This window comes from Hyaena hyaena, unplaced genomic scaffold (genome assembly GCF_003009895.1).
Source record: "Hyaena hyaena isolate Hyena2069 unplaced genomic scaffold, ASM300989v1 scaffold_142, whole genome shotgun sequence".
Lineage (NCBI taxonomy): Eukaryota > Metazoa > Chordata > Mammalia > Carnivora > Hyaenidae > Hyaena > Hyaena hyaena.
In genome coordinates this window covers 2,978,346-2,995,802 of record NW_024080774.1, presented here as the reverse complement: position 1 = coordinate 2,995,802, position 17,457 = coordinate 2,978,346, and positions in this window count along the sequence as shown.

Below are 17,457 nucleotides of genomic sequence, written 5' to 3'. Positions count from 1 at the left end.
TACAGCATGGGGAATGGAGTCATTAAGACTGTAACAACTTTCTATCAGGACACAGAGTAACTACTTATCTTGGTGACCATTTCATACTCTATATAAACAGCGAGCCACTGGGGCGCCCGGTGGCTCAGTCGGTGAAGCGTCCGACTTCGGCTCAGGTCACGATCTCAGGGTTCATGAGTTCGAGCCCCGCGTCGGGCTCTGTGCTGACAGCTCAGAGCCTGGAGCTGCTTCAGATTCTGTGTCTCCCTCTCTCTCTGACCCTCCCCTGCTCATATTCTGTCTCTGTCTCTCAAAATTGAATGCTAAAGTAAAGTTAAAAAAGAAATATTAAGCCACGGTGTTGTATATCTGAAACTAAAACAATACTGCATGTCACTTATTCTCCAATGAAAACAATAAAATTAAATAGCTTCATTAATACACTTGGCTGAAATGATAAAATAGTCCATTTGCCTAAATTAAAAAAAAATAAAATTGCCAGTATAATTATTTGACTCAGGAATTCTTAATGGAATTTATTTGAAACCAATTACAGAAAAAAAAGAATCGAGTTATCATAACAATATCCGTTACTTGCCCATTACTTTAATGTGTCTTTATAAACCCCAAAGAATTCCCTGAATAGCTTTATGGACCATAATTATGGGATCACCTAAAGAGCCCACGTGGTAAGATTCTATAACCTGTATCTGGGAAGAACGTCCCAGGTAAGTCCATGTCTGGCTTTGGATGCAGTGACTTTTTGGGTGGCCCAGTATTTTTTATTATTACCTTCTGAAAGAGACTTACTATGCTCCACCATAAACAAATTAAATTGTACGTAATAAATGACATTATGTATATACTTATAAATTAAATAATTAAATATAGATCATATATCATTACTTGTATGTTAATGACTCGAAGGTATGCATCTACGTACGATATATGCATCGTATACGTATAAGAAGGTATCCTTATAATTCCTCAAAATATTGACAGATGTGTGAACACGGTCCATCTTGGCTGGTGCTCTGGCTTTGGTGAAATTTCGTATTTTTCGCACCGAATCTCTGATCACGACCTCCCTTTACAAGAAAAATGTCTCCTCGTCACCTGTCATGAAAATCCTCCTTTTCCGGTGCAGCTCACTTGCCTGAAAATCCTTGACATTCCATCTAACGATTGCGTGTCTTTTCATTTTGGAAGTAAATATTGCCTGTAGTTTCCATAAAGCCCTAGCTCATTTTGTAGTTAAATGTATATAGTTGCTGTGTATATTGCTGTGTATATAACTGTGTAGAAGTGCTGATATCACTGGATCACAGTGGTCCCTCATACGGTGACTTGAAACACAAGTGTGTTGATGAGTTAAATCTGTATTTTTAATACGGTACAAATATTTGACCATTTGCACCTTAAAAACATACGTGCAGTGTTTTCCAGCTACGAGTTACCTAATTTTTTAAAGGCATCTGCATTCTAGAATTATGCTCGACATCATGGATGATTTTCTACTGATTGACAGGATCCCTGTCCATCTCCTATTCTGGGAATATGATTATTAAGGGTATTTTAGTACACTCATGCTAAAACACGCCTATGTAATATACATTATTATACTGATCTGTAGTAGAAATGTTAAGATTTTCCGTAATTGCCTAAATTTTGAAAACAAATTTTATTTTATTTAAAAAAATTTTTAATGTTTTATTTATTTCTAAGAGAGAAAGAGAGAGAGACAGCATGAGCAGGGGAGGGTTAGAGAGAGAGGGAGACACAGAATCCGAAGCAGGCTCCAGGCTCTGAGCTGCGGGGCTCGAACCCACAAACTGTGAGATGATGACCTGAGCCGAAGTCGGACGCTCAACGGACTGAACCACCCAGGCGCCCATGAAAACAAATTTTAGAGGTCTGATAGATTGAATTTCTGATTGAATGTAATCCTATGTAGTCTGTACATAGTCCGTTATACTCTCTCTAAAGTCCTATATAGCAAACATTGAATTCACATGGATAGCATTTAAAAATTTAAAAACCTACTCCCTGGAAAATGAGTATATGTGGCCAATCATTTCAGACTCCTGTCTGGCCTTGACATTAACTAACTGTTTCACAGTTAACAAGCCATTTGTTTTTTTCTCGATTTTAATTTTGTAGCCATAAAATGGAGGATTCATAAGAAATGTGTTTTGTATACTTAGGGTTAATGAACATAGGTATTTGTATTCCTAGAATCTATTTTTCTCATTTAAGTTGGTGGTCTGCTTCACAAACTCCCTTATTCCATTCTACTGATACCTTCATTTTAGAAGAGGCAGAATATACAATATGTAGCATAATTGAAAAGCTGATAAACTCTGTTAACGAGCCTAAAATTGTATTTTATGTTTCGTTATTTTGCAATGAACCCCAGAAGACAAAAGGGAAGCATATAATTTATGAAGCAGAGATTATGTGCAGGTAAATTGCATGAACTTGTCTGCAAACCAAATTTAATTGTATAATTTTGTGGTGATGTTGACAATGTCATTTAGCCATCTCTTCAGTGAAAGTCATTTTGCTCAAATCAGTTTCCCAAACAGGAAAAAAAAATCCCTAAGAGTCTCCTAAAAAAACACAATCTTTGTTTATATTCAGTTATTGGATATTTGAAGGTAGAGCTGACATGTGGTATTTCCCATCAGGCAATTCATCTCTGGGTGCTTCAATTAAATCTCTGAATTCCTTTGTGATGATATTGAAGATCTATTTCTTTTTTTAAAAAATATTTTAATGTTTATTCATTTTTGAGAAAGAGACACAGAGGGAGACAGAGAGCAAGCATGGTTACATGTGCACTTGTCACTAAACCCCTTTAAATCATATGGACACTGTGTGTTATGCTCAAATGTGTTTTCTGTTAAAGAATAATCCGGAGATTTCTTCCCAAAGGGATCCTTGACCCTTAGCCTAAATGTGAACAGTTACTTCCCATGATAGCTTACAAATGATACTTTATAGAAGGGGATTCAGTAGTAGGGAATATTGAATGGGCCTCATTTTAAAACTTTTTGCAGTGAGGGGCGCCTGGGTGGCTCAGTCAGTTGCACGTCCGACTTCGGCTCAGGTCATGATCTCACAGTTTGTGGGTTCGAACCCCGCGTCGGGCTCTGTGCTGACAGCTCAGAACCTGGAGCTGCTTCGGATTCTGTGTCTCCCTCTCTCTCTGACCCTCCCCTGCTCACGCTGCCTCTCTCTCAGAAATAGATAAAAACATTAAAAAATTAAAAAAAAAAAAAAAACCCAGCCCCTCTGGAAAACAGTGTGGAGGTTCCTAAGAAAACTAACACTAGAACTCCCCTAGGACCCAGCAATAGCACTGCTAGGAATTTACCCAAGGGATACAGAAATGCTGATGCATAGGAGCACGTGTACCCCAATGTTCATAGCAGCACTCTCCACAATAGCCAAAACAGGGAAAGAGCCTAAGTGTCCATCAATGGACGAATGGATCAAGAAGATGTGGAATACTCCATGGCAATGAGAAACAGTGAAATCTGGCCACGTGTAGCAACATGGATGGACCTTGAGGGTGTTATGCTAAGCGAAATAAGTCAGGCAGAGAAGGACAAATACCATATGTTTGCACGTATAGGAGGATTAGGAGGAACTTAACTGAGGAACAAGGGGGAGAAGAAGGGCGGAAATGGTGGGGGAAAGGGAGAGAGGCAAACCACGAGAGACTCTTGAATGGTGACAAAAACTGAGGACTGATGGATGTGGGGGGGAGGGGCGGATGGGCATGGAGGAGGGCACTTGTGGGGATGAGCACTGAGTGTTATGTGGAAACTAATTTGACAATAAACTATTTGTAAAAAAAAAAAAAAATTAAAAAAAAACCCAAAAGCAAAACTTTTTGTGGTGAAACATCCAAACATAATGGGGTTTTAAAGGTTTAGCGCAGGGCGAGGCTTTAATATTTTTCAGGAACTCTGTAATCTTTGACTCATTAATCAAAATAAGTCGTTTTGATCAGTCTTCTGTGAAATAATGGAAGCATTAGAATTTCCCGCTGTGAAACATGGTTATAGTTCATTTTATTTCTACGGTTACCCCTTGAAGAAGTCACAGTGAAATACTGACCCTGATGTACAGTTCCACAGACCTCCCTTTGTGGTCTGGAATATGTTCTGGGCGTCCAATCTGTTCCCAAATTTCATATCTGTACTCCAGCGTGGTTTTGGAAGTCTGCTCTGAGCGTCCGCCAATGCTCCCCGTGATTCCCTGTGACATGCATCCCTTCCTGTTCAGGCATATGTGCCAAAATCAAAGCCAAGGTAGTTTGACATGAATAGACTCAGAAGAGCCGTAGGCATCTACAGTGAGGGAAGCCTACTGTCCATGGTAATGTGCGGTGCTGGCCTCCCAATGCCCTACAGAGATTATGGACAGAGACACACAGGGTCTCTGACTTAGCTTCTTAAATACTTCCATTTACTAGACCATATAGAGGTCTATTTTGTCTTTAAAAAATGAAGAGTAGCTCTATTTCTTTCTAAGAAAAACACTTCATAGTCCTATTCTTACTATAGTGAGCTCAAACCAATCGTTTTTTCAAATCCAACATCTTAAATCTTTGGTTGACTCATGTTTGAAACATTCATGTCTAGTATTTTGTGTTCGATTTTGTGTCAATGGCAGATGTTGTAGAGCTACAAAGCGTCCCCTTAACTTGTTTTCTTTGTGGGGAGACAAAAGGAAACAGAGCAAAACAAAATGATAATTCGTCTGTGTCTTAGGCTGGACTTGAGGTGCTAAAAAGACTCTGTTCTTCAGCTTCCCTTCAGCTAGGTGGGGGTAGTGTATGCACAGGAAGGTTTGAGCAAAACGGATGCAAGAAGCTCGCAGGATGGCAAGAGAGTGGATGCGTGTGCCATCCATAGTGCTCTGGCCAATTCCTTCCAGGAAGAATAAAGGAAGGGAAGTGAGCATCTCAGGATTTGCAGGAAGGTTAAGGTCAAGGTCCAGGGAAGGCAGATGGAGCCTGGGCTCCCACACCGTGGGTCCACTCTAGCAGTGTGGAATCCTTGCATGAGAAAGAAAAGTCCTCCAATCTTGTCCAAGTTACTTGTTCCTGGTGATTACTCAATGAGGAAAATTTTGTTCCTAAATCAGTGCTTCCCAAATTCTCCTCTTCCCTCATCTTTGCACAGATAACCAGAGATAATATTTCTCCATGAAACTGGTATAAACAGAAGAGCTTGTTGATGTCCAGGCACTTATGGGCAGGACGCGACAGTCACCCCAGAGCCTGACTTGTCTTTCCAAGGACTAAAACAACAATTAGTCAACATCAAATAGGAGAAGTGGCCCCCCGTGTGCCAGCAGCCATGCTTACAAAGCTGTGCCCTGCCAACAGTATAGCTATCATTAGAAATCCTACACCTAATATGTGTGACCTTAATTAATTAGCAAAACGTGAGTTTGGAAAAATAGTGCAGATCCGTGTAAGAATAAATTTTGTTTTGGAGTCATAGCAAAATACTGAATAATACAAAAAAAATAGGTGCTATGATGTGATAAAACTTGTATCTTAGGAACACAGCTGTAATGTGGAGAAATACTTGACACAAGAAATTATGAAGTCTGCTGTGGGATACGGGATACATTCTGAGTGTCTAAAGTTGTGTCGATATATATATAAAAAGAGAGCTTGAGAGGCACTTTAAAGAACGTTTTGATTAGTAGACTCTAGAAAATACTAACAAGTTGGCCATGTTCTAATTTACTCATGAACCCGTAGGCGCATGAAGACAGTACTGACAAACAAGGAGAAAGGTAAGGGGAATAGCTTGCTTCATGAAATGGTGACTTCATGAAGGAGCACAGCGTTGGCGTGACTTTAGATTTCGGGTTAGCCTTATCTAGAATGCAAGCAGAAAAAAGTGTCCAAAGCAACGATGACTATCATGAGGAGTATTTGCAGAGGCCCCAGTGTGAAGGACATGAGGGGGACACTGAACCCCCAAATCATGGTTTGTTTTTTTCCTCTTCTACATTTGTTCTAATTAAGGGAAGCGCCAAAGAGAAAGCTGTGCTTAAGCGAGTCCATGCAGAATTAAATAGATATAGACGTTAGGTAGTTGGATGGCACGTAGATGGTAGATCAGGACACATAAATATCACTCGCGATACATGATAGATAACAGATACAGACAATAGAAAGATACATAAATGAGATGGGTAGAGGTAGATGAATAGGTAGGTGAACAGATGGATGAACAGATCGACACGAGGCAAACAGATATAATGCAGGACACCCTGCCTACGGGGTCATCTATCATTGTAGTAGACCAAGTACATGTTCACAGAAAAGGATGAAAGAAAATTCAGTGCACTATTAGCAAGGGCGAGACTCTACGATGTGTGTGTTAGGGTGAACTCGCTCACATTATCTGTTCCTACATTTGTCAAGTTTTCCACCTTAAACTTTTATTTGAGGCTGACAAGCCAATAAAGTATTTTTTGAATGTTTATTTATTGTGAGAGACACACAGAGAGCGACGAGGGGGCAGAGAGAGGGTGGGGAAGCAGAGAAAGAGACAGAGAGACACACACACACACACAGAATCCCAAGCAGGCTCCACGCTGCCAGCACAGAGCCTGACGTGGGGCTCGATCCCATGAACCATAATATCATGACCTGAATCGTTATCAAGGGTCGAGTGCTTAACCGACTGAGCCACCCAGCTGCCCCATCAATAAAGTATTCTTTAAAGGAACTAATCTTGTGGCCATCTTTCATTTCCTCTTTGTGACAACAAAATTCAGCTTTGCATGGTATTAGGTTCTAAGATGATTTTAATGCATTACAATTTTTTTTTAAGGGAAAATTTGACTTATGCCAGCTACACTGATTTCCTGTATGGAGAAACATCTAAGCGACCATGATCTTCTTCTAGTGAGATATTTCCAAATACCATTAACAAATTAACTGTATTTAAGATTCATCACAGTAACTAAGCACGCCATTTCACCAATGCCAAGTGGATGTTATTTTTTGAAGGAAGAATCTCCAATGGGCCTTTTTAAAGAAATTGGCATTTTAGTGTATTCGCGTATTTTTAGAAGATTCTTTTCTAAATGTATAATTTTCTTTCACTGCTCCCATTCAACCAAAAATATGTATTAAATGATGCATTTTTCCGGGATATTTGTCACATTTCTGATGGCATTTACTGAGGAGTACACAGGAATCAATTCTCTTACCAGGACAGTCTCGATGGGTAGGAGTGTATATGTTATTTTTGCTATTTATAGGAGAAAGAACTTTCTCATTGGACAACTGGCAAGCAGAAATATTTCCTTGTCTACATTATCTGACCCCTATTAAAACTTGGGATTTAGGGGCACCTGGCCGGCTCAGTCAGTAGAGCGTGACACTCTTGATCTTGGGGTTTTGAGTTTGAAGCCCACATTGTATGCAGAGATTACTTAAAAATAAAAGAAAATAAAATAAAAAAATAAAATAAAATAAAATACCCCAAAACTTGGGATTTAGTTCTTTTTATCTATAAGACTAACTGAAGAAATATATATATAATATCAAATCAGGAGCCTCTAATTTACTCCTTTCACACATTTGTTATATAAGTAATATATATACGTATATATATATATATATATATATACTTTATGTATATGCTTTTATATGAAGTATTATATATTACTTCATAGATTTACGGATGTATACATTTGTATTTATATAATGGGTACAATTACACATATGAATGGATATTTAGATACAGGTGCTTGTAAAGTGGTATAAATATATATTATAGATTATGAACTATAATTATTTATCTATATAGAATTTTAATGTGTTAAGATGTATCAACATATTATAAATATGTACAATTAATTTAATATATTTATACATTATGATAATAAATTCTGGTATAGTTACCATCATATAAATTATAATGTGTTAATTATGCAATAAATATATTAACAGAAGCTTCATATATCTGCATTTAGATAAAGTGAGGATAAACTGCACAAAATGAAGACTGCAGACAATATGGAAATCCATTCGCGGTGGAAGAGGATCTAAAATGTTTACTAATTAGGTCTTTGGAGGGAAAACACTGCATGGTTGTATGAGAACTTTTTTCTCCAAAGGGTTTTTTGTTTTCCATATGGCCCAATTAGTTTCCCCCAAAATGTTTAAAGTTTATTTATTTTGAAACATAGAAAAAGATCTAGTCAGGGAGGGGCAGAAAGAGAGTGAGAGAGAGAATCCGAAGCCGACTCCAGGCTCTGAGCTGTCAGCAAAGAGCTCGACGCAGGGCTCGAACCCATGAACCATGAGGTTATGACCTAATCAAAGTCAGATGCTTACCTGACTGAGCCACCCAGGGGCCCCTCTGAAATTTTTGATAGCAAATGGTAATTTCAGTTAATTGGGAGAAACATGTCAAATGTAGCATTATTTCCTTGCAAAAGGCATCCATGGAAGAATATAATGTATAAAAAAAAAAGGTCCAATTCCTTTCATTGGCTATGTGCAGGTAGGGCCTAAACATTTAGAAACAATCTTTGCTGGCTTTCCAGGCGCAGGGAGCAATAATTTAGTTCAAAGTGTAAAATAAGCTCATTCATCACGATAACACATATATACCCTTTAAGCTTCTGCTTTAGCTGTACTTCATGCATTTTCCCAATTTCCTGGCTGAAGTTCCCATGCATAGGTGAGGCTATGTGTACACATGAGGTCTCCACCATTAATGTGAATATTGCCAATTTTTGTGTCTGTTTAGCTAATATCTAATATCTATAATATCTAACACTACCTCTCTCCAACATAAAATGACATTCAAAAATACTCTTAGTGATGTTTTCAGGGGTAAAAAAAAGTTTCAGGTCATTCACTCTAGAAAATAAATTGTGAGAACCTATTGCTGGAAGCCTCTATTGGTTTAAAGTGGAATCACTGGGAAAAAAATAACTGTTAATACTTACAAGAACGTCTTCGTCAGATGCTTAGGGAATCACAACGCCTGACGATGACCAAGTCAAATAAAATAGAAAGTTACATCAAGGTAAGAGAAGTAGATCACCAAGAAAACTTAAAAGATACTCTATACAGGGGCACCTGGGTAGCTCAGCCAGTTAAGTCTCCGATTTCAGCTCAGGTCATGATCTCACTGTTTGTGTGTTCGATCCTCACGTCGGGCTCTGTGCTCACAGCTCAGAGCCTGGAGCCTGCTTTGCTTTCTGTGTGTATCTCTCTATCTGCCCCTCCCCTGCTCATCCTCTGTCTCTCTCTCTCTCTCAAAAATAAATAAACATTAAAAAAATTTTAAAAATGATACTGAATACAAAAAAATCATTTTATGCATAAGACAAATATGCCAATAACTAATATAATTTTTTAATTGTAAAATTCTAAATAAAGCAAACAGCACAAAGCTGTAGTCTGATGAAAATGTGTTTCACATGATCCTTTTGATATTTTTGAACTTGCGCTGGGGTAATTATAAAAGCAAGAGTTCGAGTCAACTTTAATCCACAAAATGTGCATTAGGAATATTGTCACTGTCTAATGTAGAACTGCAATTTAAAAGAATCGAGATGACGGGTGCCTGGGTGGCTTAGTCGGTTAAGCGTCCGACTTTCGCTTAGGTCATGATCTCGCGGTTCGTGGGTTCGAGCCCCGCGTCGGGCTCTGNGCAGGGGCACCTGGGTGGCTTAGTCGGTTAGGCGTCCGACTTTCGCTTAGGTCATGATCTCGCGGTTCGTGGGTTCGAGCCCCGCGTCGGGCTCTGTGCTGACTGCCAGCTCAGAGCCTGGAGCCTGTTTCAGTCTGTGACTCCCTCTCTCTCTGACCCTCCCCTGCTCACGCTGGCTGTCTCTCTCTCTCTCTCCTAGAAATAAATAAAACATTAAAAAATTTAAAAAAAAAGGAGAAAAGAACCGAGATGTGTGCAGGGTGGGAGAAGGTAAGTGTTCACCCCTCCTCACACGTGAAACAGAGAAAAACAGCAAAGTTCACCAATGCCTCAGTCTGGAAAACAACTTTCCACCTGATGTCAGAGCCCACTTGGAGCAGATAACGAAGCCGGAGACTATTAGAATCTCTAGTTAGTAGAGAAAAAATACAGCAGCGTTTTGGGGGTTCACCAGGAGGGAAGGGTTTTCTACAGCTGTTGACTCTATTATGAACAACATATGTCCATCTTGTTCCTGAACGCTTATCAACAGGTGTTTGCCAATAATACAAACAAACTTGCGATCACTGTGCTACTATGATTGATAAGGTCTCCACCAACGCAAAAGCCAAAGCAAACCAAAACCCAACACTGATGGGGACGCAAGACAAATGCTCAACCACAGGAGGAAAGTGTGGAATCAAACCTTCCTAACTTTAATTAGTGTTACTGATTATTCCCTGGACTACTTTCAATTAGCTTCAATCGGGTCTCTTTACGAGAAGGGATAAAATCTGTCTGTTATAGATCTCTGAAGAAGAAACGGAAGGCATTTTCCTACAGTACAATACCATGTATCACACGCGCTATACGAAAGGCAGTACACAAATAGTGAGTGGCGTAAGGTAAGGAGAACAAGACTGGGCATAGGCAGTGCCACTTGGTTACAGGAAAGCAAAGTGTCCCTCAGTTCCATGCCCGTATCTCCTGTGGTTATTCTCCTTCAAAATCCTCGCTGACCTGAATTACATTTGCCTGCACCCAAGGACATAACGATCTTTCCTTTTTCATCTCATTCTTGGGTTTGTGGTTAACTTTTTCCATATTTAATAATGCATCAACTGTCTTCATTTTAACGTGTGTGAGCTATGGGTTTAAATGATTTTTCCCCCTGTAAATTTGGAAGCATAATTCAAGGACCATACTGGTGAGGAATTCATCTTATTTACACTGAAATGTATTGTAAAATACAGAAAAGTTGTGGAAAGAACAGAAATAAAGAAACAGAGAAGAAAATACATACGTTTATGCCTATGGCTCAGAAGCAATGGTTTTGGTATTTTCTCTTATTTTCTTCCAATATTCGATAAGCATTTTCATGAATAATTGAGATCTTCCTGTAGGTCACTCGGTATATGATATTGCTACACTGTTTTCTGAGAAATTTTTACCAGGACAACATAAATATTTTTTCCACATGCTGTGATCAGAATAGTCTGGTTTCCATTAAGAGCTTAATAATATGCCATTAATAGGTCTACAGCTATGTAATTATGCTTTGTGCTGGCACAGACTTTTCTAGATTATTTTAACATCATCAGGTGCTCCGATCTAGGACAGATCTTCCCCACGCCCTGGTGCCTTCTCTGCTCATCCCTGCCTGTCTGTTTGCATCAGCATCGTGCACTCAGTGAGCCACAAAAATTGCCGTTAGGAACGTCCACGGGGACAGACATGCATACAAGTGCCAGACCCAGGGATGTTCTGTGTGGCTGTGTCTCTACGCTTCTCAGTGGGATCTGGTACAAACACCTTCCTTCATGGCCTTTCTTCGGTTTATGACGTCCATGGTCAGAAAGCCCCAGGCTGGGTGGGGTACGGACCATTTAGTAATGGCTCCCGGGCTCTGCTGGAGTTTTAGAAAACCATCTACATCTGCCCTCCAGATTCCTATATTTCTTTTAAAAAAATTTTTAAGTTTATTTATTTACGTTGAGAGAAAAAGAGAGAAGGGCAGGCAGGGAGGGGCGGAGAGACAGGGAGGGAGAGAGAATCCCAAGCAGACTCCACACTGTCAATGCAGAGCACAACATGGACAACTCAGGAACCATGAGATCATGACCTGAGCTCAAATCAAGAGTCAGGCCCTTAACTGAGCCACCCAGGTGCCCACGACTCCCATATTTCTAATGCTCATAGATGCTTCTTCTTAGATGAATAAAGCCAATGTCCAAGGTTACATAGTCAAATAGATCTCTTCATTTCCCAGAGGTTAACAGAACTTATCTGATGCTCATGTGCTCTTTAAAAGTTTTTTGGTAATATTTATTTTTGAGAGAGAGAGAGAGAGAGCGCGCGCGCAGGGGATAGGCAAAGAGAAAGGGAGACACAGAATCTGAAGCAGTCTCCAGGCTCTGAGCTGTCAGCACAGAGCCTGATGCAGGGCTTAAACTCATGAACCATGAGATCATGACCTGAGTCTAAGTCTGATGCTGAACTGACTGAGCCACCTAGCCATACTGGCGTGCATGGGCTCTTAACTCTCAATTTCCATACTGTAAAAACCCAACTGATAAAAAAAAAAAAAAAATCTAGAATGCATGCTTGATTGCCTTTCTGTCCATAATTAAAAGGAAAAGCCTAAAGAAGAGCAACCCCTGCTACCTACAATATGCATTCTACCTACACACTATATGCAGAATCCACTGACTTCCAACATCCGCTGTCTCTGTCTCTGCCATCATCTCTTCCGGGGCTGCTGGTCGAGCTGACACAGGAACCCTGTCTTCCTTTGCTGTCAGGTGAGTTATGTCTGTAAAGCACATAGGAGATCACTATATTCTACACCACGCCATCCATCTCCCAGGATGGAAACTCTCCAAGTATGTAACACACTCGTCAGAAGAGACGCCCAGGTCATGCCGTCCCCAGCCCCGGCACGACACGGCCAGGACCTCATCAGAAGCACGGCTGCGGAGCCGGCCGGCGTTCTTCCGCTCGGGGAAAGCACGCATCGCCTTCCCCCATCCTCTCTTGGGGGGAGGCTCCTTCTTGCAAACAAAGCAATGCTGGGTCCTTGTTACTGAAGGTTTTCAGTGGAACGCAGTCTTCCAAGAGTGCGTGGCAGAAACCAAACTTTGACACTCAGTACCGTGTCGCACTCTATGGGCTGAAACTAATGCAGACAAATGTGCAATAATGCTTCCGGAATATTCTTTTTCCTTATATTCCCTGAATCACAGCCCCTCCTGGGTTGGGAGTATCCAGAGATGTCAGCTCTTTTAGGTCCCATTCATCCTGACTGAGAAGTCAAAATGGTGTACTTTTTTCTTCCACACATAACAGCATTTGTAAATCGTACTCCCCGCAGTCATATTTATTGAATATTTGTTATGTGGCTGAGATACTTAAGCTATTTATCTATATTATGTTATGTATTTCTCATAACAATATTTTGAATAGAGCAATTACTTTCCCCATATCCCGATGGAGGAAAACGGGCGATCGAATCATCTATCCCCATCACAACACACAAATTCATCAGCCTTGGGAGCGCTCATTTCGCTGAGGCCATTGATCATGACATCAAAGGCAGCCGTAGAATAGCTGGAGGTGATACTCTTGATTCACGATGCCCAATTAGTGAGTCGAGATTCCCGTTGAGAACACAGAGCCAGTACATGGCGCCTAACACTCATTCCACTGGAAAGAGACCCTGAGGATGTGGGTAGTTCAAGTACAAAGATCTGCGTTGCTGGATGATAGGACATTCCTTCCAGCCGTGTAAGCGAGAAACTCTACTGGTCTTTCTCAGTCTATCGTGGCATATTTTGAACAAGAACAGAGGAAGACTCTTGGTTTAAAGTCTACAGCCTTTTATTTTCCAATGTGACCAGGTCTGGTTTTTGATGATTGAATTTTTGAGGTCTTGTTCCTTTGCATTGATAACCTTCAACATAATAATAATAATAATAATAATAAATAATTGTTTCCATTTTATGATTGGTTAGGATGAAGACTGCCCCAAGCTGCAAACTCTTTCTATTACATCATTTTATTTTCAGAAATATCTTAGGATGTAGGCTCTGATATGTCCTTTTTATAAATAAACAAGGGTTTAAGCAATGGATATTACCTAAACTTCACAGACAGAGCCTGGATTTACACCTGACTGAGATACAGTCTTTCCTCTGAAAGAAATTCTTCATAATTTATACAGCCGCTTCTCAAATATGTAGCCAAGTGTTGGACTCAAGAGTTCTGTGAGGCAAGTAATAACATAACTAGGTTCAATGAAGAAAATAATAAAGATACAGAGATACATTCCAATAACAAGTTGATGTATACACACATAATTAGCAAGTAAGGAGAGTCCTGGTCATCTAAATAAAAGTCGTGGTCTAGTGCTCAGTATATGATTATATAAAATTCTAATGATTAACCCATCAGCAAGCCTGAGAAATTACTTCACAGAGCTAAGAGTGGGCAATCCTGGCAACTGTGTTCCTATTATTATTAGTGCATTAACTGTGTATATGTTATCCTTGAAATAGAAATAGGTAAGCTACAAGTTCTCTACCATATAAAATATTAGGTATCTTTGTACTGAAAACACGCTAAATTAATGCTAAGTCCTTTACGGTAAAGCCTCAGGTGTCCAATTTCCTAGAAATATCTTTGGGGCATAAGCTGTCTCTTCAAGAATTCTTCATTGAGTTTTTAAAATTTGTTCTTTCCTTACTTTTCCTCTCAAATATAAAAGGATAGTTTTTTTAAACTCATACAGATGAATGGCTCAATCCCCAAAGCAATCAATGAATGCAGAGAATAAACCCTGAGTTAACCATTCTAAATTAGAGACTATTTTTAAAAAAAAATAGGTGGAGTGGAAAAGATGATTTCAACAGATAAAAAAGATTGTCATCCTTTCAGTCTCTGGCTAAAGTTTTAACAACGGAACAGTTTGATATTAATCCAGATGAGAAAGTGAAATAGAATAATCTAAATATGAATGGGTTTGTGGGGACAGTAATAAGTTTAGGTGTGTCCAGCAAGGATCAGCACACAACAGGACTCATGCATTGGCTCTTTAACTATTACGTTTTGTCCACAGCATATATTTTTAAAAATATTTTATTTATATTTGAGAGAGAGAAAGAGACAGAGCGTGAGCAGGGGAGGGGCAGAGAGAGAGGGAGACACAGAATCCGAAGCAGCTCCAGGCTCTGAGCTGTCAGCCCAGAGCCCGATGCACGGCTTGAACTCACCAACCGTTGAGACTGTGACCTGAGCCGAAGTCAGTCACTTAACCGACTGAGCCACCCAGGCGCCCCCACAGCATGTATTTTTACAGCACAGAGGCCCTATCTTCTCCCCCTTCCTATAGACCATGTAACGAGAAAGTTAAATATTATACAAATTCATAACACAATTACATATGTGTCCTTGGTTCCTGGGTAAAAATGCTACTTAAAAACTGTGTGCTTCTCTGCTAGGATATCGAGAGCCTAGTACCTGTTATTTTATTGGTTTCTTTCTTTTTCTTTTTCAATTTAATGATCGCTTTTGAGATACTGAACGTCTCGTTGGAAGTTCAGTAGCCAACGGTATAAGATGATGTTAGACTTTCAATGAAGGTAAAGTGAGGTGCATTTAGGAATGTGGGGCTTTGGGCACATTAATTTAAACTTAAAAAAATTTAATGTTTTTTATTTATTTCTGAGAGAGGGTGGGGGAGGGGCAGAGAGAGAGGGAGACACAGAATCCGAAGCAGCTCCAGGCTCTGAGCTGTCAGCACAGAGCCCGACGCGGGGCTCGAACCCACGAACCGCGAGATCATGACCTGAGCCGAGGTCGGATGCTTAACCGACTGAGCCACCCAGGCGCCCCCAGTTTTGAAATTAACCGCATTAAGAGAAAGGAGTAAAATAAAGCGCCAGCATTGGAGGGAGCAGGACGCGAATCCCACACAGCCCGTGGCACTCGAGCCTGGTGGTGAAATCCTTGGCCTCATGGTTTTCTCTTGCTCTTCTTGTCTACGTGGCCCGAGGGGCATGGCTGGCCCCAGTGTGGGCCAGGGAAGAAGCACCCACACCAGTCAGGGCTCTACACACGCAGGGAGACGGATGCCTCACCCTCCCCGTTCTTGGGCCGTGGGCATTCAGAGAGCCTCCTACACTAGATCAGAGAGGTCCATGGGGACGAGGGCTCAACATTTACCCCAAGTGCCCAAGGATGAAGACCTAACCATCACTGGCTCCACTGTATCCCCAGAGGGTGTTTTCTGGGGTGATTTCTCAAAGCTCTTGTGAAATGGATGCATGAGTCAGGATAGGTCTCTGAGAGGACCAGGCGAGACCTTCCCACCGACTACTGTCTCTTATATTTCCCCTGGCACAAAACCAGCCTCTCCCGTTAATTTAAGTATCCTTTGTAGGAGCAATTATAAAGTAATAAAACTTGCCGTATCTGACTCATTCATGTAAGCAGCAACGATACTGTCTTGCATTATGATTCATCAACCCTTTATCACCACCATGGGAAATGCTGGTTTTCTACCTTTAACGGGGGCACATTCAATATAATAACCATACTTTTATTTTATTTTATTATTATTTTTTAAAAACCCTACTTCTTAAAGCAGAAACACATGCACAGTTGCATATGTGCAAGGTTTTTTAACTTACACTTAAAAAAATTTTAAGTCATCTCTCCAACCCCATGTGGGGCTGAAATGCAGAGCCCCAACATCAAGAGTCACACGCTCTACCCACAAAGCCCGCCGGGCACCCTACATACTTGCAATTTTAGCACATGAATATCAAGGAGGAAAGGATGACAGTTTCCTCTAGGGCACATGAAAGGTCTACAGAACTTTCCTTAACATATTTTCAGCTTTGGGGGCACCTGGGTGTTTAGTAGGTTAAGCATCTGACTCTTGATTTCAAGCTCAGGTCATGTTCTTATGTTTCATGAGTTCAAGCCTGATTTCAGGCTCTGTGCTGACATCACAGAAATTGCTTCAGATTCTCTCTCCGTCTCTCTCTCTCTCTCTGCCCCTCCCCCACTCACAAGCACTCTCATTGTCTCTCTCTCAAATAAATAAATATTTAAAAAAAATTATTTCTGAGAGAGAGAGACAGCGTGAGCAGGGGAGGGCCAGAGAGAGAGAGGGAGATACAGAATCTGAAGCAGGCTCCAGGCTCTCAGCTGTCAGCACAGAGCCCGACGTGGGGCTCGAACTCACGAACTGTGAGATCATGACCTGAGCCAAAGTCAGACGCTCAACCGACTGAGCCACCCAGGCACTCCTCAAATAACTAAAAATTTTTAAAAAACTTAAAAAAAATATTATCAGTTTCCTATTCAGGGGATGGAATGCCAGAAAGAAAAAAAAAACCCGAATATGTGCGATCAGTAGCCTGCATTTGTCAAGTGCTGGTCTGTATGTCTTATGTTGATAAATCCACGCACACATAGGACATTCTCATTAAATAATCAAAATAGTAGAGTGTCGTGGCAAATATTTGAGGAATGTTAGGTACAGGTGACAGGTAAGCCCCTTGAAAATCCCAAGGTTTTCCCAGCAGAGAGAGCAGCAGTAGCACAGCTGGAATTGTGGAGAGGACCACAGACGATAGTTCAGCACCCGACAGTTCTCTGTTACTTGCGGTTCAGCTTCGCTCTGCACTTAAATTACCAGAGTAACTGTTCTACCGCGTGGCCATGCACTTACTTAGCTAATGCGCTTCGATTGCTGGCATTTCCATTTGTGTTTCAAAAAAAA